Below are 15,858 nucleotides of genomic sequence, written 5' to 3'. Positions count from 1 at the left end.
TTACCATGTTGTCTGTGGGTAACAAGGCTTGGTGGGGCCCTTTACCCTTTGGCTGGAAGGGGGCCGAGGCCCAATCCCTGAGGGCACCCAGGCTCCTGGATGGAATTTGTGTGCAAGTCCCTCAGTGTCACAGCAGCCTCCACATGGAGCCCTGTGGATCAGAGCATTTTCCAAAGGGGCTGTTGGGGCAAACAGGGAGATTTGGTCTGGCAGGATGTGTAAAATAGTATCCTGTAATACCTACTTGTTCTCTACACAGAACACTTGGATGCAAGGACACATTCCCGTTGTTCCTGCCTAGGTTTCAGGATTCAAACAGTGCTGTCTTTCCCAGAAGCTGTTCCTTCACCTGCCTCAGTGGGCCTTTTGGCCTCTGGAGCCACACTCTAAATCCATTATTAGGACTGCTGCATCCAAACCCTTTATCTCTACTAACAGCAGTGATTTGAGATGGATGTCCTTTTTTCCAATTGTTTTAAAAACTGTCAATATCATTAATTGTGCTACCCTATAGCTGAATAATCCAATCTTGTTCATTATTTTTAACACAATTCCTTTAATTTCTCCTTGATAATCTGCATTAGTTCCTCCTCCCATGACATGAACACTTTTCAAGGCTAAGCTCCACTGAGCAGTTATCAAATCAAAGTGTCCTGGAGGAATCTGAACTCCTGTTTTGGTATTTATAACTCTCATTTGCTTCTGATTTATCCTAATTAATTCCAATGCATGAAGATCCAGCCCTGCAGCCTCTGGGCTGGCCCTGCCAGGGGCCATCACACCCACAACAATTTCCCAGGCAGTCCAAGACTCACTGCCCATGGTTGTAGTTGCAAATTGGGTGCAGCTGTGCACAGCCAGGTGTTTCCATTTCCCCAGTGGGCCATTGCTAAGGGCATGGAGCACATCTGGGAGATGGGTTCTCCATGGGGACAGGTTCACATCTCCTCATTTTCTCAACTGCTCTTTTAACAACCCCTTTATCCATTCAACCAGTGCTGCAGCTTGTGGATTGTCTGGCACATGAAAAACCCAGCAGACTTAATAATTGTATTTTTCACACTAACAGACAAAGCATTCCCCATCACAGTATCAGCAAATCCTATAAAAATAGCCAGATTAATCCCTTCCTCCTTTATCTCACAAAGTTTACCACTGACAGCTGGGTCTTGGCTAGTCCTTTTCTGTAGGGTATTTAGTGTCACAGTGAGCAACCAAAGCTGACATATTACGAGTGTCAGCCTTATTTCACAGTATCCATTTTTAATTATACAGATATAAATATAAATTTTTGTGTTATATTATATTTATTACTAGTATTAGTATTACAATTAGTATTACTAGTATCACTTGCACAAATGAACCTGAGCTCAAGATTAAAATCTTCTACTGTTGTTCTATGTGGGAGTGTTCCAACAACAATTTTCCTTTTGTTGGTGCTGTTTCCAATGTGCTGTTAACAAAATCCATCCTCATCTGCCCAAGCCCACAAGTTCTTTTCCTTTCCCATATGCAATTTTTGGATGCATTTTAAGACATCCAGGGGTTCATCCTCTTTTAACCAACTGCCCCACTGCTCACATGCTGCCCTGACCTCAGCCCACTCCAGACCCAGCCAACTCCAGGGAAGGGCTTCCATTCTGGGAATTTCTGATGGCACTGATTCCTCACATTTACATTTAACAAGAGACATTTTGCTGTGATCTTGCCAGACTCTGCCAGTTTCGTTTTACCAGTGGGCAGGGTCAGCACCAAAGACACAGACTCCAACTGAAGGAATCAGTGTCATTTACTGCAGTTCAAAGCAGCAAAGAATCACAAAAGGAGCAGCTCAGCAATGCACCCAACCATCACCACCAAAGATTGCCTGCAGTGATTAAGAAAGATCCAGCATCATTTACCCTCAGGCTTTACCATCCCCCAGATCCACACAGCAGCTGGGGGAAGATGTCCCAGCCAAGGGCGGCAGAGCCACTCCTGGACACTGGGAATTCCTGCAGGTGCCTCCAGCCACAGCTGAGGCTCCAACCTCGCTGTGAGAGGGCCCAGCTCTGACAGTGCTGAATGAACAAACTGACAGCACTTCCAGTGTGGGAACATCTGGTTTCATCCTCCTCTTGGGTCCCTCCCAAAGCCTCGCTAGGGCCACAGGAGGAACCAAGGGAGCTGACTTTTCCACATAGCCACGAACAAGGCCTGATGTTGGATTTCATGGCCTTATCCAGCTTCTAAATACAGAAAGGTCAATACATGTTTCACTAATGAGTGGATACATCTATCACAGCTCTAATGACCATGCATATTTTGCTAATGAGCAGATACAAAAATCCTTTAGTTCGAAGGTTCATCCAGAGGTCACCTTTGGCTCAGGGCCTGCTGTTCAGGCCTCACTCAGGGCTGTTGTCCAGGCCTTGGCACTTCAGGGACGTGGTTTAGTGCTGGGCTTGGCACTGCTGGGTGATCAGCTGGACTGGATAAGCTCAGAGGTCTTTTCCAACAGGAAGGATTCTATAATTTCCATCAGCTGGAATCATCCAGGTCCATGTTGGCAGCATTAATTTGGTGGAAAAGTTTCCTCCTGCCCAGCTCTTGAGGCCTGAGGCTTCAGCTCCTTCAGCTCCTGGTGCTAAGCTGCTCATGCTGAACGAGACGACTCGGAGAGAAGAACACAGTCCATCCAATTCCTTCTGCGACTCAGAGAGGGGAGGGTGTGGAAACAGGAGCATTGTTTGGTGTAGCCTCCTCTCTGCCCTTCACACATTTCAACGCTTTGAAATAGCCCAGAGCTTTTTCCAAGAGTGCAATGGAGCAGCTGTTCCTGCTCCCAGGTCTGGCTCTCTCCAGTCTCTGACCTTGCCTGGTTTTGTCCCTCTTGCTGTGCCCTCTGCTCCCCCAGGGCTCAGTGGCTGCTGCCCAGGAGTGTAGGACTGGCACAGATCCAGTGGTCGAGACTCTCCGTGCTGTGGCCTTGGAGCTGCCTGGGCACGGCAGCCTCTTCCATCTGGAATCTCCCCATGGACAGGGTGTCCCCAGCTCCGTTCCTTGCACAATCTCCAGGAGCCCAGGGCTGCCATCTCAAGTCCCTGCTGACACTGGGGGCTCCCAGGTGCCTCAGGCTGCTGTGACACCGCTGCACACAGGAGGGAAGAGTGGCAGGGGCTGTGCTGAATGTCAGCTCCATGTGCTGCTGCTGCTGCTGTGGGGTCATTTGTCCAGCCCTGGCCCAGAGTCAGGGATCAGATCCAGGCCCTGCTGCTGCTCCCTTGGGATCAGCCCCAGTTTGGGTGTTGCTGTCAGGGTCAGCAGGAGTGATGGCTGGAGCAGCAGGTGCTGACAGTGCCCCAAGCCCTGGGGCTGGAGGGGTCCCTGGGCTGGGGCTGGGAGGGAGCTGCCCCTTGTTCTCCCTCTGCCCCAAAAAAAGCTGGGCTGGGCCCTGCCAAGGCTCAGTACCAGCTCCTCTGGAATGGGAAAGCCCTTCAGCATTGTCCCTGCCCAGAGGGGCAGTGCTGGCCTGGCAGCACAGGTTGTTTTCCCCTCAGGCTGCAGGAGATGAGAACACAACACTTGCCAACACAGAGCGCAAGGCACAGCTCCGGGTGCTCCCCATGAACCTCAGCTCTGGGAGCACTGTCTGCCCCAAGCTCCAGGGGCTGCAGTGGGAGCCCGGCTGGGCTCTGCCCTGGGGCCATCCTGCAGGGACAGCTGGAAACAAGGAGCATTCAGCTGCCACAAACAGCCAAGCCAGGGCTGCAGGGCAGCTGCTCCAGCCCGGACTGCACTGCTGTGTGCTGTGCTCTGGGGCTGGGGCTCCCCACACAGGGGACTGGACTGGTGTGCCAGAGGAGACAGAGAAGCTTCAGCTTCAGCCTTACTGAGGTGGGTGCATCACCTGGGAAGAGTGGGGAAGCTCAAAGGGATTCACAGAGCTCAGCCTGCTGCAAGGACAAGGAAAAGGGAGTGGGAACTCAGCAGTGAGGAGAGCTGAGGGCTGGAGAGTGGCTCTGAATGACACTAAAATCCCACTGGACCTCTGAGACATTGCTGCTCCTCAGCCAGTGACAGCATGAGTCCCCAAGCCTGGGGCTCAGCCTTCCTTGTGGTCAGGGGCAACAAGGAAGTCCACCGAGTGATGGAGACAGCAACAGGCTGGGAATTCACTGGGGGAAAAGAGGGAGCAGTTGAGAAGTAAAAGGCAAGTGGGGGAGATAACTGTTCAGAGAAGGGCTGAGCTACAGCTTGAGCAAGCTGAAAAATGTCATTTGGAGTCATCCCAGATTGATTTCATTTCAGAAGCTATTGAAGAAGTTTAATTTTTGGGAGGTGTCATGTTTTCCCTTGGAGGTGTACACTCTGCAAACTTGAGCTGTGTTGCCAAAATGCTCAAGCAAGTCTGTGCTGCAGGTGACACCATTTCTTCTTTGGCTGATTCCGGCCCGGTGCTGAGCTCCAGCAGAGCCCTGGCAGAGCCCAGAGCAGCCTCAGCATCCGCAGAGCCCGGCTGCAAGGAGAGAAAGCAGAAACTGCCCGTCAGCTGAAGGCTCCTGTCCCCTAGTCCCAGCTGCCCGTGGTGCCCAGGCCGTGCTGGCTGTGCCCAGAGCAGTGCCCAGAGCTGCCCATCAGTGCTGCCTTTGGGAGCAGGGCAGGAGGGCAGGAGGGCAGGACATGTGCCCAGCCTGCAGCCAGCCATGGCACATCCACCTGCTCAGCAGCTGCCCAGAGCAGGATGCTCCTGTTCTCGCTGCCATCTCCCAAAAGCTCTGATCCCACCCTGCCAAGCAGACGGGGACCCACCTCACGCCATCCATGGCTGGAAAAAAAGCTGGTCCCAAACGATGTCCTCAGCCTGCTCCAAGGGCACGGCCCATCCACGCTGCAGCTGCTCCCAAGCACTTCCCAATCCAGACTGGACTCCACCTAGAACGCTTCCTCTAGAAAAACAAACAACAAATTATTGAAAATAGATTACACACAAAAAGGGAAAAAAAGAACAAAGGTAAAAATCATATCTCTGTGAGGGGATTGAGGAAGGCCCAACCCCTGCATGCCAGGGAAAAACCCAGCCATGGGTGAGCAAAGCCCAGGTTTTCTCCCTTCTCCCTGCACTGTCCCCCACAATAACCATGATCCCAAAGCAAACAAGGGCAGTGGAGCTACCCAAGCCCTTCCTTGCCTGCACAGCAAAGCAGCCCCTGCACAGATTTGGGAGTCCCACCTCTGCTCCCACCACGGGGGTTTGTTTGTGTCGGGCTGGCTGCCCCAGCCCCAGCCCAGGCCACGGTGGGTGCTGGGGGCTGTTGGCAGTGCCAGGAGCCCACTCCCATTTTGTACCCACCCCAGCCCATCCCAACAGCCCTGCCAAAAGCAGCTGGGTAGCCAACTGAAGGATCAGTTGCATCTGCCCCAGCCAAGGGGGAACCTTTGCTTCCCAGTAAGGCTGGGCAATGCCCAAATCTGGGAGCATTTCCCCACGTGTGGACTCATCTGCAAATTCCCTGTGGAGTTTGGCTTTGAAGAAGGTGCCACAATAATAGTGCATCACCTTCAACTGCTGGTGGCCAGGTTGAGGAAGAGGTTGTCATCCTTCATGTCATCCTCGCTGTCTCCTGCAGCAGCAGCCCCATCCGGTACAGCTTCTCTGGGGGGTTCCTTCTCCTTCCCTGGGGTGAGACCAGGCTGTCAGGGCTCTGCCCAGGGCCCCAGCTGTCAGGGAACCAGGACAAGCAAAATTAGCTTGGATGGCGGCCACCAGGGTTGGGCAGAGCAGCTCAGCTCCAGCACAAGGGTTGTGTGTTCCCATCCCATGACCCTGGTACAGTGACACGGGCTGGGTTCCTTTGCTTCTCATTGCCAAGGCATGTGTGCAGCTGTAACTTACCAGGGCCCTGCATCACAGTGTGACTTTGGCTCTCTCCCTTCTTCTAGGGCAGATGAATATCCTGCATCCAAGGATGACAGAACACCTCTTCTAATGAGGGTCTGTCCAAGAAGTGCATGGATAAACACCACCCGATCAGATTTTGGCACTCTGGGGAGAGAAATCAGAAACTGCCCGTCAGCTGGAGAAGGCTCCTGTCTGCTTTGCCCCACTGTTCCCTGCCCAGGCCATGCTGGATGCGCTCAGAGCTGGGCTGGAACTTTCTTGATTTTGGGGGAGAGCAGGACATGTGCCACCTCCTCAGCAGCTGCCAGAGCGGGATGCTCCCGAGCCCGCTGCTGTCTCCCAGCACTGGCATTGCACCCATGCCCAGAGAAGAGGATTCACCTGGAGAGAGCCGTTGTGGCAGTGAGAGCTGGCCCCAGCTGAAGTTCCAGCCCCTCCTGAAAGGCATCTTCCCACAGACCATCTGGTGCAGCAGGATGCCCAGGGACCAGATGGTAGCTGGCTCGCCATGGTACCAGCCAAAGCGGGTCCATTCCGGGGGGCTGTATGATGGTGTTCCTGTGGAATACAGATGGAGTTCATCAGGGGGTTGCTGCTGCTCCCAGAGCCTGGCCCCAGCATCCCTGGGCGTGCAGGGGCTGCAGCAGTGGCACACAGGGTGACCACTGCCCTCTCACCAGCATCTGGGACTGGTGTACAAACTTTGGGTTGGAAAAGGAGCCACTGGTGTGGGAAGAGGACAGCGGAAGCCCTGGCTAGGCCTGACCATGACACGCAAAGGAAATACCACTGCGTGCTGGGGAAAAACCATGCCCTCATTCTCCCTGCCTGCATTGCCCCAAACATATTATGAAGCCAAGACAAACAGGGCGAGTGGAGCAGTCCAAGCCCTTCCTCTTGCCTGCACACCAAACCTGGGGCACAGGTTCTGACCTCCCTCTCTGCTACCCCCACCCACAGCTGTTTTTGTCAGGCTGGCTGCACCAGCCCAGCCCCAGTCCTGGGCAGAGTGGTGGGCAAATCCTGCCAGCAGGGTTGGAAGATGGCTCCCCACCCAGCCCTGCTCTAAAGCAACTCAGCTGCAGATTCAGTCCCCTGAGTGGCAGCAAAAGGGAGAATCCCCGCTGCCACAGCCAGCTTGGGCTGTGAGATCTTGGGCCATGAGATGCCAGGAGCGGGAGCACAGCCCTGTGTAGGCTCACCTGCAAAGTGAGTGTAGGCTGTGTCTTGCAGGTAGGTGCCACAGCCAAAGTCGATGAGCTTTGCCTGCCCGATGGCCAGGTCAACCAGGATGTTCTCTGGTTTGATGTCTCTGTGCAGGACCCCACAGCTGGTGCAGTGCCGCACGGCCTCCAGCACCTGGCGGAACAGCTGCCGCGCCTCCTCCTCCGGCAGGAACCCCCGTGCCCGAATGAAATGCAGGAGGTCCTGAGACTGCTCTGGCCGCTCCAGCACCATCAGAATGTCGCTGGGGAGCTCAAGCCATTCCAGCAGCTGGATGACACCGGGGAAGCCTGTGGACACCTTGTCCTGCAGCACAACCTCCAGGGGAGCGCTGGTGCCGTCAGGCTGCGGGAGGATCACGATGCCGTCAGTGGGGGCCGATGCCGGGCCAGGGCTGGGCAACCCCTCAGCCAGCCCGGGATGCTCTGCGCCCTGCGCTGGCCCCACGCCCGCTCCCCCTCGGGATGTCCTGGCGGCTTCCACCATGCCAGGGCTCGGCTCATCCCCGCCCAGCACGGCCCGGCTTCTCCCGCTGTCCCGGCTCACTCACCAGCTCGCTCCAGTGCCGGATGCGGTTCCGTGGCACCCTTTTGATGGCCACCTGCAAGCCAAGGGGAGCAGCGGGCTCAGCTCAACGCCGCCCTGCCCAGCCCCATCCTCCTCCTCCTGTGCCCCCTCCTCCTCCGCCCGCCGCTGGCCCCGCCGCTCACCGGGGCACCGTCTGAGAGCCGTGTCGCCGAGCAGACGCTGCCAAATCCGCCGCGCCCCAGCAGGGAACCCAGGCGGTACCGCTCCCGCAGGGCCTCCTGCGCCTTCCCTGCGGGCGGGACGCAGCTGTCAGCGCTCGGCCCGGGGCCAGCAACGGCCCCCGAGCGCCCCTCACCCGCCCCGGCCCGGCCATCCCGCGGCGTTCGGTTTTCGGAACGCGACACGGGAGGCTCGGGGCCGGCGGCTGCGCTGCCGAGCGGCGGAGCTCGGGCCGGGCAAGCCGCAGCGGAGGCGGCGGGAGAGGCAACGCCACCTGTGTCCTCCGCGGGCCCCGGGAGGAGCCGGGGCCGGGGCCGGGGCCGGGGGCGGGGCCGGGGGCGGGCTCGGGGCCGGGACTGGACCCTGCGTCGGGGCCGGGGCCGGGCTCGGGCCAGGCGGAGCCAAAAGCCGGCGATGCCGCCCCAGCCCCAGGCATTGACGCCCGCCCAGCAGCGCCAGCACGGCCAGAGCCGGGCTGAGGCCAGGCGGCGGCGGGACGGCCGGGGGCGGGCACGGGGCAGCCCCGCCCGGGGCCGGGGGCGGGCCGGGGGCATGGCCCGGCCCGGCACGGGGAGAGGGAGGCGGGGAGAGGAGAGGAGAGGGACTCCGGGAAAAGGAGAGCGGGGGAGGAGAGGGACAGCGGGAGAGGGAGAGGAGAAGAGAATCTAAAGTTTTGTCTGTTGCTGCTGCTGCCGCCGCCGCTGCTGCTGCTGCTGCCGCCGCCGCTGCTGCCGCTGCTGCAACTGAAGCTCCGGGGCCGTTTGTCCCCGTGTCCCTTTGTCCGTTGCCCGCTCGCCCCCGCCCCGAGCCCCACGTTCCCCGAGGGCAGCCCCTGAGCCTGTCCAAACACGGGAACTTTGCCGAGTTCAGCCAAGAGCCAGAGTCTGGACTCCTGCACAGTGGCTCAGGAATCCCCTCAGTCCCTGCTGTGCATTGTCCCTGCTGAGGGTCAAGCACTCTCAGAGCGCATTCCCTGAATGCAGAATTTGTAGCTGACCCAAGCACTGCACTTACCTCTCCAGCATTGATTTCCAAGAAAAACAGGGAAAGCCAAACTGTGTCTAGGTCATGGTATCTTAAAATGTCTAAAACTTGCCAACTCATGGATCTTAGAAGTGAGATCTGTTTGGAATTAATGGGATGGACAACTAGTGCAAGATGGAAAAGGGGATCATAAAAATAAATCGAGAAAAACGTCTTGAATTGTTTCAATTTTCCTTTAATTTCTTAAAAGCTCTTTCAGTTTTTCCAGAATCTTCTCCTCAGTCCTGTTTGCTTTTTCCAAGAACCTTTCCTGGAGAACGAGGTGCAGCTTCTGTCACAAGGTGTGCCACCAACTGCAGCTTTCCACACTGTGGGTGCAGCACAACACTTGCAGCAAAGCAGGAGAAATATTTGAAGAATTTGACAGCTTGTTCTTTTCTTTTCCTTGTGGGCTGGGCAGTTGTGCCATTGGTAAGGTTTTCATTGTTACTGTTCTACCCTAAGAAAAGATGACAGGCTACCAAGAACTCTTAGGGAATGCAAGCCTGACTGAATGCAGAGAAACAAACTCTGGAGCCTGCAGCCAGAAGTGGAGAGCTGTGTGATAATCATTCCAACACCCCCAAGGACATCTTGAAAATGATCTAGAAGATGAAAATGGGCTGACAGGGAGTTTGTTTCTGTCTTCAGTCCAGATTCTTCTACATCTGAAAACAATTCCACAGTCTCCATCTAAATCAAGAGTACAATCAGTTCATGAAAAGCACCAGAACAAAGTGTACCTCTCAGGAGATGACTGAAAGAATCTGAAAAGGGAAAATGCAGGAGAAATGCATTTCTCATCACTGCAGTACTTGCCTACCTGAAACCCTCCTCCATTTCCTCTGCATGCCTGGATCTGTTGGTGTCAGTTCTGTATTCGGTGGTGCCTCCAGCCCTGAATCCCCTCATCTACAGCCTGAGGAACCAGGAGCTCAAGGCTGCAGTGAGGAGACTGATGACTGGACATCTTAGGAAGTATTAAACTGATTGCCAATTTCGGCAAATCACTTGTAATAAAAGTCATCTCCTATAGCTCTTTTGGTTTGGTTCTTCTATTTCCCTGTCATTTTCCTTTTTAAATATTCTTCCTAAAGCTAGATGATTCATTCTGCCATCTCTGACTTTGTTTCTCTCCACCTTCCCTGTGGCCACAGACTGTGACAATGAGGGGCTGCAGTCTCAGTGGTTTTAAAGGAACTAAAGGATCTCCCAGCAAAGTTTTCTGCAGAGATCCCTCTATTCTTGCCTTCCCCGGAGCTGCAGCAGCAATGTCTGTGTGCAGAGCTGGGGGCAGATCAGTGCTGGCACAGCAGCTGTGCCCAGCAGCAGCAGCACTTGGTGTTGCCAGTGCTGCTGCCGTGGCCCTGCCCCGCTGCCCTGGTGGCCCTGGTGTTGCTGCAGGGCCTGAGTGCTCTCGGGGCCGGGCACAGTCCTGGGGGTGGCAGTGCCGGGGCTGCAGCAGGGACAGGCCATGGGCACTGCTGGGGCAGCGCTGACGCCTCAGGCCAGGCCCTGGGGGCTGCAGGCTCCTTGCCCAGGCTCTCTCAAGAACATGGCCAGGCCAATGCTCAGCACAGAAAAGCCCCAGGGTGAGCAGCCCCAGGCTGGCCGTGGGCAGGCTGGGGGCAAACAGCATGGCTGGGGCTCTGCAAGGGCTCTGGGGGAGACGGGAAGGAGCAGCAGAGCAGGGGCTGATCCATCCCCAGTGCGCTGCACAGCCCAGGGCAGCGTCCCAGGGCATCCTCATGGAGCTGCCAACAACATCCCCCCTCTGCAGCCCTGGCCTCTCCCCCAGCTCACACAGGTACCGCATCCTTGCAGGCACAGCCACGGCAGCACTGGCTCAGGAGCCCCTGTTTGCATTGCACAGAGCAGGCGGGAGCACCCCCATGCTGCTGCTGTGGGGACATGAACCTGAGGGAGCACAAATGCCATCAGCCCCTGGGGCCAACAAGGGCTGGGGGACACCAGGGAAACCACTCAGCTTTGTCCTGGCCTCTGCAGTCAGCCAGAAAGTTTGTTCCCATCAGCTGGGTGTTTCCTGTCCCACTGCAGACGCTGTTGCTCAAAGCCAGGGCTGCCTGGCAGCCACCCCTGAACTGCCCTGAGCATTTCCTTGGCTTCACCTTTCCTTTTTTTTTTCCCCTTTTTTTTGTATAAATTTCTTCCTATTTCCCACCCCTGTTCCCTCCCCTGCAAAAAGCCCATCCCTGTTTGCCCTTTCCTCTCTGACCCCACTCCCCATTGCAGTTCCTGACTTGGCACCATGGAAACGTCCCTTGGGCAGCAGGATCATCCCCCAGGTGCTGCAGGAATTGTCTGCAGGCTTCTGCAGTGCCTGGTGCTGCTCCCTTGCCAGAGGCACCCCAGGCCAGGGGGGCACATCTGGGCTGCTGTGTCTGCCTGTGGGGCTCCCTGTTCTGGGCAATGAGGAGGAGCTGCAGAGGCTCTGCAGGACTGACAGGATGGGCTTTGGGGCTGGCAGGAGAAGCTGAGGCACCTGGGCTGCTGGAGCTTCTGAAGAGGAGGCCCAGGGCTCATCCTGCAACTGCTCCAAGGGTGGTTTCAGAGAATCCCAAAACCAGCAAGGCTGGAAAACACCTTGGAGATCATCAAGTCCAACCTGTGCCCTGACACCACCATGTCTCCCCTGAGCCTCCTCTTCTCCAGGATAAACCACCCCAGCTCCCTCAGCCGCTCCTCATAGGACTTGTGCTCTAGACCCCTCACCAGTCTTGTGGCCGTTCTCTGGACCCCCTCCAGCCTGTAGGAGCCTGAATGAAAGATGCAGGACTCCAGGCGGCTCTTCCAAAATGCAGTTTATTACATGCAAGATGTTACAGCAGTCCAGGGTCGTGGGCGACAGAGCCTTTGCCTTCAGCTGTCCGCTGCAGCTGCAGGCAGGCCCGGAGACCCTTAGTTTAGGTTACAAATGCATTATATACTTTTCTTTGCTGCGCATCTTAATACAGTAGAACCAATCTATACCTTAACTTTTATCTATAGCCTATCATAACTATTAAAATTACCATATTCATGTTACTATTCTCCAATCACTAAACGTTAGTACATTACAGTTTAAGCTAGAAGTTGTTTTTCAGTTTTCTTGCAGTGGAAAATTCTGAGACCTTTTTTCTACTTGCAACATTTGCTGACTTGTTTGCTTGTGCTATCTTTCTGCTTGGTAAAATCATCTTCTTGTTTGAAGTGGGTTTATCCTTTGTTCTAAGTCATAAAAACCCCCTTCTAACTAACATACCCTTTGTCTCCTTCGTTATCCAGTAAGACTGGCTCAGCAATTCTTTTCTTCTATATCAAAACTTGCTTCCATCTCTATTCCTTCCTCAGCTTCTACATTCAAAAATCTTTCTGCTAAGCATTCATATCTGTGAGACTTTCTTGTCAAACTTTCATCCTTCCCAACAGGCTGCATTTTGAATAAATCAATTGTAGTGTTCTCCACATGGAATATATAACCTGTTTCAAATTTCAGATTTCATTGTATACCATTAGCATATTCATGTCTTCTCTACAACTTCAATTATTTAAAGAAAATGGAATAATCAAAAATAGCTCCATCTTCAGGATAATGTTTGAAGGTGTAAACTAACTATTCAAAGAAGTAGATCTACTTCATTTCACAGAATTGAGGACTTTGGACACTACTCATGAGCAAATATCTTTGAATTTTTTTCCTATATTTTGTCTACCTGTGGTTCATTTTAGTTCTGTTTCGTAGCTGCCCTGTGTGCATTCAGCCTAAAACTCTAGTGCTTTTATAGGCAAGGCCAATAAATTTCTCCCAACCTGCTTGATGAGTTAAGAGCTGAGACCAACCTGAGGATTGAGAGATGAGGAGGAATGACTAAAATGGCAGGAATTAGCTTTTGTTGTGTCATTACTTTGTAACAATTGAACAAGGAAAAATTTTTTGATCCCTTTTTTCCTCAGTAAATTCCTCACTGGCTCCCAGGAGCCAAATTCAAAGTGTTAGAGTAGAGCACTGGGTGTAGAGCAGAACAGGTTTGTTTGTAAGTCATCTTCCTTTTGGCATCACAGCAGAAAAAACCCAAAAAACATCACCAAAATGGAAGAAGCACTTCTCTCACTCTGTCCAGTCTGGTATCTGCTTTTCTCACTGATAAGCTGGGCGTTTGTGAGGGCAGGTTTGAAGTTGGTTTAACACATTACTGTTTTGCTGCTGTTGTAGGCTATTTTAGGGTCTATTTTATTCAGATAACTTTTGCATTTCTGCTGGCTAACCTCACATAAGAAGTCCCTTGTGCAATTTTTTTTTCAAAATTTTCCCCGTTTCCCAGCTTGAGAAGCAGATTTACATCAACTGAAAAGAAGAAAATACAATTGAGTGATATTTCTTTTCAGTGTTTTTCTCAAGTTCTGAATTTCTCATACCTCTTGTTTTTGTGTTCAGTCCCTTGCTGTTTCTTACTTTCTCTCACTTTTTTCCTAGCCCTCTGTATTTCATAGAAGCTAGAGAAGTGGAGTAAATGTAAGATCTTCATGCAGGCTTTACAGCACCATCTGAACTTCTGGAGTGATCTCTTTTCCCAACACTACTTCTGTGTCAGCCAGACCCACTATCATTCACTATCAGCTTTCACAAACTGCATCTTGTTTACTAGATCTCACAGAAGAAACAAAACCTTTTCACCTTTTTTGGGCACGCTGTCAATGTGCAGTCGGTGAAAAATTTTACCAACAGCAAGCTCTTTTGATTAACAATCTGTTTCCCTCCTGCAGCCTCACATCAGGGGGACAAAAAGGCACTGACTGGCACCCCTGGCTGATGTTACATTCAGAATGGCATAAAGTGCAAAGCAGAGCAGAATTAGAGAATTAGTTTTAGCATGAAGCCTTGATTGCCACAACAGGAACTGTGACTCCATTATAAGTTAGTAAAAGCATTTGAAAACATTTCAAAAATACCCACACAGACCTCTGTAAATTGTGCTCAAAGGTGATAATGATCTGCAGAAGTCCTTCCTCTCCTTCATTTGTGACACAGGAAAATGGTAGCAACCTTTCCAAAGAGGAAAACTTCATTCATCTGACCAAGTACTGTATCTGAATGCTTATGTTGGAGAGTTATCCAAATCTCACCCAAAGTGTCCTGATAGCTAGGAGTCTAATGGAGCTTTATAAATCCATGCAAATCACTCTGTAGCAATGCCTTTAGGTGTAAAAAGAGCTCAGGACCACTAACTGTACTATAGAAACTTTTGGAAGAGAGGTTTCCTAGAAGGATCTCTGACTCTCTCCCCTGCTGCTTTGATGAGCAGTGTAGGGCAGGAGGAGCAAATCTCATTGCTGAGATCAGGTCCAGCTCCCCTTTTAATTCCTTCCATTTGAATATTTTATATTCAAATCAAATAGCAGTGTCTTACTTTTAAAGGGGGAAATGGATATGTGGAATCAGTACTCTAAAAACATGTCAATAGATGAGTTCTGTCTCTCTTCAGCTGCAGCAAGCAAATCTGCTTGAACACAGCTCCCTGTCTGTGAATTCCTGTCAGCACTGGAACATGGCAAGGCACGTCTTGTCTGGCTTTGGATCTAAACTGCACTAATTGCTTTCACCTCCTCCCAAGCAGAGACAGATAGAGCACTGTGTTCACTGAAAAATGTCACTTCCAGCATGTGGTTGGCATAATGTTTCATAAAATTTACTTTAGAAATGTATTTCTGACCAGAAACAGAACACCAAAATACTTAAGGCATCTCTCCCTGCCCTCTCTGTGATTCATTCTTGCACTTGGAGATTTGAAGCTATTTTAGACAAATAGGATAAAAAGAACCTACCAGATCAGGATGATTTTATGTGTGAATGTTTGTACATTAATACATCCCAGTACATCTATGTGGTGTGAGCAGATCCATTAACTTCAAAGTGAACTGAGCTATAACTGTATTTATAGGAATATAATATTAATTAAAACTTCACATGTGCTATGGGATATTTTGTGTAAAAGAATCCTTTCCATGTCTCCAATATTTTCCTAACAGTTATGAATTCTATGCAAAATGCTTAAGAAGTTTGTACAAAAATGCATTGAAGCAATCTCTTCATTGCAAGCTAAAGCATGCATACAAATGTACTGCACTTTTGCCTCCAGTAATTGCAGATCACAGTCTTTAGAGAGATCTATTTCACTTGATCAGGTAATCACATAAATTAGACCATGTTTGCAGGTCATTGTGAGACTAATAATGAAAATACATGAACCATTATGTATTTTTTCCCTTTGAATCTTTACACAAGACCTTGGCACTGACTTTATTTGTAGAAGAAAAAAGCCATTAGATTATGAGATACTGCTGTTTATTACTTGTATTACAGTGGCATCAGGCTGCCTCACATTAGATGGCATTTCCATTATATAACAAATTAGGAACTTTGTGTAGATTACAGTCTGAAGTAGAAAGACAGAACAGGGAATTGCTCAGAGTTCCTCATTTCCAGTGGCAAGAAAAAAAAATTAAAAAAAAAAACCTGGCTGATAATGTGATCTTCAGAACTGAAGTGATATAATTAACATAGGCACAGAAACAGTCCCCTTCCTGGTCAGAAAGACAAAGGCATTAGTTTCATATTAAGCACATGTTACCCCTTTTGAATAAACAAGGGCATATTTTTAGGATTGAACATGCTTCTCCAGGGCTTTCTTATCACAATGACTTGTACACTGTTACAAAGGGAATTTTTTACATACAGGATATAGGACTTCTTAAATCACAGTGAAGTTTATCAGCTCTGAGATTTCCCTATCTTCCATGAAAACAAGTGAAAAATAACTTCTTTAGATATTAGATACTCTTGTAATTCCTGTAACAACTAAGTACCTAGTGACATGTAAAATGATATTTAGTCTAGTCCCTTCCATTTTGTTTGCTACCACCAGACAGAAATTATATTTTCCAGAATCCAACAATTCAAAATATATAGCTGAGAATTTCTGAGA

The 15,858-nt window shown here is 51.3% G+C and overlaps 1 protein-coding gene and 1 long non-coding RNA gene across 2 annotated transcripts in view; both read right to left on the bottom strand.

The window, feature by feature from the left end:
* The window catches only part of LOC135284517 (zinc finger protein 271-like), a 523,404-nt gene that overhangs the window by 334,999 nt on the left and 172,547 nt on the right, over window positions 1-15,858 (bottom strand). The window lies entirely within an intron of this gene.
* Window positions 3,843-7,050, bottom strand: LOC135284616 (uncharacterized). Its single transcript, XR_010349881.1, has 5 exons — window positions 6,263-7,050; window positions 5,876-6,025; window positions 5,540-5,700; window positions 4,792-4,928; window positions 3,843-4,498 (listed from the first exon to the last, which is right to left on the bottom strand). It is a non-coding gene; the product is annotated as an uncharacterized LOC135284616 (long non-coding RNA).

Source organism: Passer domesticus, chromosome 21 (genome assembly GCF_036417665.1).
Source record: "Passer domesticus isolate bPasDom1 chromosome 21, bPasDom1.hap1, whole genome shotgun sequence".
NCBI classification, from domain to species: domain Eukaryota; kingdom Metazoa; phylum Chordata; class Aves; order Passeriformes; family Passeridae; genus Passer; species Passer domesticus.
This window is presented reverse-complemented; position numbering and strand designations above follow the sequence as displayed.